Source organism: Engystomops pustulosus, chromosome 7 (assembly GCF_040894005.1).
Source record: "Engystomops pustulosus chromosome 7, aEngPut4.maternal, whole genome shotgun sequence".
Classification (NCBI taxonomy): Eukaryota; Metazoa; Chordata; class Amphibia; order Anura; family Leptodactylidae; genus Engystomops; species Engystomops pustulosus.
In genome coordinates this window covers 156,082,387-156,088,743 of record NC_092417.1, presented here as the reverse complement: position 1 = coordinate 156,088,743, position 6,357 = coordinate 156,082,387, and positions in this window count along the sequence as shown.

Here is a 6,357-nt window from a genome sequence, read left to right as displayed (position 1 = left end):
ACAGGGATGTGGAGGGAGCAGGATGACTTGTAACTATTCTTCTGCAGCTCCTCCTATTCATCAGGGCTCAGACATGTAAATAATGAATCGGTCTGCATACAGCACAAAAGTAGCAGGACTGCTGAATCTCTTGATGAACATTCAGGGGTTATCTACAAAGCAGTAAAGGGACATGGGCAAGTTATGTAAAAGAGCATTCAACACCCTTTAACAGACTACATCACAGAACTACAAGCCAAGTTTCTTTAGAACCGAAAATGATCGCATCAAACTGACATTACCCCTGCAGGCTCTGAACTTACATAGTTACATACAGATGATAATAGACACATGTCCATAAAGTTCATCCAAGGGTAGGGATTGGATGAGGAAGGGATTTAAGAGAACCAATTCTATATAACATAACTATCAAAGATATTTAGATATAAAGGGGCATCTAGACCCTTCTTGAAGCTCTCTGCTGTCCCTACTGTGACCAGCGCCTGAGGCAGGCTATTCCACAGATTGACAGTTCCCGTAGTAAAAAAAAAAAAACACGGTTGTCTCTGGTGATTAAACTTTGTTTTCTCCATTGACTCATCTCGGGTAAAATCTGACTTTTTCGCATTTTTCCATGACTTCAGAGGAGATTATTTAAAAGTAAGCAGTGAGATTTCACATAAAAGAGGGGATTCTGAAAATGGTGTTTCATTCACTACTTGAGGGGTACTATATGTCGTGTTTTACTATGCCAATACCTCTGCCATGAAGAATGTACGTCAAAGTAACATCCCATATAAATGCCAAGACTAAAGGTTTCCCCACTGGTAGCCAGCAGGTCCTTACTTTGAGCCATGCTGTGGCTGAAAATCTTTCCCTTACTGTGGGCCTAATGATCTGAACTAGGAAACCGCTGCTAATTGTGGTCATTAGCCCTGAGGTCAGGGCAGGATTTGCAGCAATAATGCAGGATTTATCACGTGAGCCTCCCAGCTGTCTAAGCACACAGGCTTCAGTATTATGTAGTCTAAAATCCTGGCTTCACCCCCCTCCCGGCATCGGACGAGCAGCATTCTAGAGATACAACATTGTATACCTCTAACATGTATTATTATATAACAGAGTGTATGACCTGCAGCTGTTAAAACTGATTGTATCATATTAGCTATATTAAAGGGTTTGTCCACTTTACCTCATGTTTTTGTAATGTGTGTGTACGAGGAGGCGGGGGCGGGGGTGGATTTTAGGTAATTCACCAATATACATCAATTAGGTTCTGCGCTGCTTTCTTGATCTGTAAAGTGAAGCCTCCTGTCATTTACCTCATCAGCCTGAGATTCCTGACCATAAAATGGCCACAGATGGAGGGTCATGTGATCTCTGACAATTGTTCATGGACAGATAAGATCACATGACCCTCCATCTGCGGCCATGTTATGGTCAGGAATCTGTGGCTGATGAGGTAGTAGACAGGAGGCTTCACTTTACATATCAAGAAAGAGGAGCAGAACTATTAATAGATGTATATTGGTAAATTACCTCATATTCTTCCCCCACACACTTACACAATGCAAAAAAACATGAAGTGGCCAACCCCTTTAATGGTCATCTATACGTGTCATCTGTTCCTTACAGTAGTGAATGTCACTGTATACGGCTGGGACCTGTCTGGCGACTTATTCCGTAGCTGTATGAAAGTTATCACTTATAATGGTCCCTGAATCTTGAACGATGTCCAGAATTTGTTGCCAAATCTAGAGCACAATGTAAGTTTGCAGAGTTCTATGCTCCCTGCACATGAACAATGAAGGGACCTGTGCTCCATTGTTTGTGGCCCATGTGAGGTAATGACTAGAGATGAGCGAGTATACTCGTCCGAGTTTGATGCTCGTTCCAGTATTAGAGTACTCGAAATGGCTCGTTGCTCGGACAAGTATTTCCCCTGCTCGAGATCGAGCATTTACTTAAGAAAACACAATGAAGAACAGTGAAGAATACAATGAAACCAGTGAACACAGGATCATTTAAGTGAAGAACACATTGCAGATGTTCCGTACATCTGCTAACTTATCTGAAGACACGCGTGCCGAACGGTGTTCTTCACAATAGTATATGAAGAACAATATGTGTGAAGAACACCGTTCTGCACGTGTCTTCCGATAAGTTAGCAGCTTACCGAAACATCTGCAATGTGTTCTTCTTCAGTGCTCTTTCAATGTGTTCGTTCAGTGAAAAATGCTCGAGTCTCCCATTGACTTCAATGCGGTTCATTATTCGAGACGAGCACTCGAGCATCGGGAAAAGTTTGACTCGAGTAACGAGCACTCGAGCATTTTAGTGCTCGCTCATCTCTAATAATGACCATGGAAAAGATAGAAATACTCGGCATTCGGTCAGCTCACACCCTGGGACGGGGGAAACCATGATCGTATGGTATATATGAGCTTGTAGAAAATCATTTTGTCTGTGTGCTAGCCATGCAATCAACAGATAACACACAGACAAATTCTATAGGGGAGATTTATCAGAAGTGAGAGAGCAGAACTGTTCCAGTTCTCATCCGAGCTCAGCTTTCATTTTTCCACAGCAGTTTTTAAAAGTAAAGCTGAGCTCAGATTGGGTTCCATGCACAACTAGAACGGTTTTACCTCAGACCACAACTAGATCACTTGGGTTATCTTTTCAGCCAAAAATGTTACATCCAGTTAGTATTTTCTGATAATACGCAGTGTTTACGGCCAAATGCAATGTGCAGCGAAACCTGTGTAGCCTGTGTAAATGGACCCGTATCGGACTGCACACCTTATACATAACAGGAGTCCTTGAATCATACCAAAATATGATGCAATAACTCCCTGTCTACCTGCGGAACAGTGTGAACAAAATAGTATGTGAAGAACAATATATATATATATATGTGTGAAGAAGACATTGCAGATGTATGGAAACATCTTCAATGTGTTCTTCACACACATATATATTGTTCTTCACATACTATTTTGTTTGCACCGTTCCGCGCGTATCTCCCGACAAGTAAGCAGATGTGCCGAACATCTGTAATCTATTCTTCACTGTGTTCTTTACTGTGTTTTTCACTTAAATGATCCTGTGTTCACTGTGTTCACTGTTTTTATTCTATTCTTCACTGTTTTTTTTTTTTTTTTTTAAATTAAATGCTCGATCTCGAGCAGGGGAATTATTCATGTCACCTAGCAACCCATCCATTTAAAACGCATTGCACTCGCATTGCACTTGCAATGCTTGCGGGTGCAATGCGTTTTTGATGCGTCTCCATAGACTTGAATGGGGCTGGAAAAACGTGCGTGAAACGCAAAAGTAGAGCATGCTGCTGCAAACAAACGCAAGCACGCGCGTGAAAAACAACGCAAATGAGGAAAGGCCCATTGGAAACAATGGGACAGAGTGCAATGCAAGTTCTGCGCGTCAAAAGCACGCGCAGAACTCGCGCGTGAAAAACGCTAGTGTGGAAGGGGCCTAAGTCCTTGCATCATGGTTCGGTTTAATGCAAGGACTCCCGTTCTGTACAAGGTATGCAGTCTGTAGGATTGGGTCCCGTTTCCACAGTCTGTGCATGTTTGTGTGAATTCGGCTTTTATTCGTTATGATCAAATCTACACCAGTGTCTTATATTAGGAAGTCAGCATCCCTGCTTAGTCGCTCGTCTACCAGAGCCTGTCCATACAGAAGACACTGGGCTACAGTTGTTGCAGTTCATTTATTGACCAGATTTACAGAGCTGAACTCACCTCAGCTCAACTTTAATTGTGTATGGACCAACACAATGGCCCACATTTAATAAAGCCCCTGCGCCAGTTTTTTGTCTGACTTTGCACATGTATTTATAAAGTGTCCGCGACACATTTGTGCACTGAAGGGGGCATTCTGGCGCATACTCCGACCGTGCGCCACATTTATCATGCACAGTCTGAAAGAATTTTGTCACACGCCCCATGTTATTAGTGCACCAAAAAATAAAAGTTGGTGCATGTTGTCAGGGCCATGCAGGGGGCGCCAGATTCATGAAGAATGGGCCCCACAATTCCTGAATCTGGCGCCCCCTGCACACTACACAGGCAAACTGCACTTAGTACAGACTTTACTGTTTTTGATGAATGTGGGCCATAGAGTGCGTAGACACAGCTGATACATGAAAGGGAGCGGAGTGAGTAATCACACTAAATACCCATGAGATAAGGCCCCTTACACACTAGCAAGTGTGACACGTCCAACTCACATCACAATTGCAGAGCTGACAACCGAAATGAGACTCATTAGTGCATATACGGGGCCCTAACAATCCTCCAAAACCAACTGTTTCGGCTGACTTGGAATTCAACTGCCGATACTTTAGTTCTGTGGAGATACGCCAAAACCAAAAACGGGCCTGTCCGGAGATCTTTCCATTTATTAGACTTGGATGTACGGTTGAGCCAATCGGTGAGAAATGTAGATGTCTTGTATTGGTGGCATAAGGTTCATTGGGGGAGTGGAAGAGACAAAGGGCCTACAACGGAAGTAATTCCCTAGTAACAATATCAGTGAGTTTGTTTGAAATGTGATTGTACCGGCCCAAAGAATAAAGTAGAGGTGTCATCCGGAGCGCACAGCAAACACTATAAAAACAGCCCACAAGAAAAAGTTTATTTTAAAATTTTACCTCATTTGTGATTTCCCCAGAGCTTCCCAATACACAACATGGAATATTTTAAGGAAAACAATTTGCAAATAAACAACCCCCCTCCACACAGCGCTGTACACTGAAAAATAACTTATAGATTTTTAAAGCTGTGGAGTGAAAAATGGAAGCACAAAATTTTAAAAATAGGCAGGACTTTCAGGGGTTAATGTCTGGCTTCTTATTTATGTCAGGAGAATGAGAGCCTTGAGGTCTCCTACATCCATTAGAGGGCGCTACTGGTCTGTACTTATCATTACAATAAAGCAACAGCTACTCTGCTACATGCACATGTCAGAGCAAGGAACCTTCTCCTCCATAGTCCAAAGAGCTGGTCAAGACCCACAGGGGAATTCTGGAGGAGGAGGAGGAGGGTGTGTGCGGAGGAAGCGAGAATGTTGGCCTGACGTAATTACTATTGTTTGCTTCATTTATCAAGGGATGCAAGGTGTTTTCTTGTGGCTAATGGACGGAACTATAAAAATGAAGCTTCATCATTCCGCAGGATGCGTAGAATTCGCCTGAAAGTAAAGTCTCGTTAGTTCTGTCACAAGTTGTAAAAGTCTACCATCAAAAGCAAATATTTACTGATAGATCCAGGCACTGTGACTGTGATAATCTTCTTATATGTGTTATCCATGGCCTCCTTCCTTCTAAAATCAACTTTTATAAATATTCTTATGAGCCAGAACGGCTCCGTGGGGAGTTACCAGAGCCCCTCCATGCTGTATTTTCACAGGCTGTTACTCCACCTATGAATCTGCAGCACAGGGGGGCTCTAGTAACATCCACAGGAGCCCTTCTACTTCATTGGCAGAATTTTAAAAGTTGATTTTAGAAGGAAGGAGACCATGGATAACAAATGTAAGAAGATTACTACAGTCCCGGTGCCTGTGTCTATGAGTGTTCCTGGTTTATCATAATGGATTTTGATGGTAGATTTCCAAGATATGACAAAAAAAAGGAATATAAGTAGAAAACCTAAAAATATCCACTGTTTCACGTGTCCTGCCGCTTCAGTTACAATATGCAAAAGTGATTATCACCTTTACTATGCAAATATTTTTTATGGCCTAACAATAAAAAAAAAATATTACCATTATCTCCATGGATACAGACTGTACACCCTGCGTAGGCTGATCTCGCAGTCCTATATCCTTTCCGGCTGCTCTGTACTTCTAACATTCATTGGGTAGGTTATAAAAAAAAAAGTATAAATCAAATATGACTGAATCAGACTACACAGAGTTGTAGTCTGTAACCATGGAGACGGTCAGGCCAGCATAGGAGCTGCAGAAGCACTAATAGACAATTTGTTTTTTTCTTATTTTTTTCAAGAAGCAAAGACGGAAACACATTGAAGCCTCAACAATGAGAGACAACTGCACCAATGGTTGACACTCAGGGCGTTCACATGTTTCGCTAGCATCGCGTTCATAACACGACTAATCAACCTACTAATATGTTTTGGAGTTATTATATAAAAAACATGCATTAACGTCGCATTTACTTTGCATTTTGTAAACGCAAATGTTAGGCAGGGTTTTTTGCATCCGCCTGACATATGCTGTAACGTATACGTTTAAAAATTTACAAAAAAACTGATGCATTTTGTGTCATCAGTCTACATTTATTTGACGTATACGTCACATCCGTTTGCATCCATTTGTACAGTTTAAAAA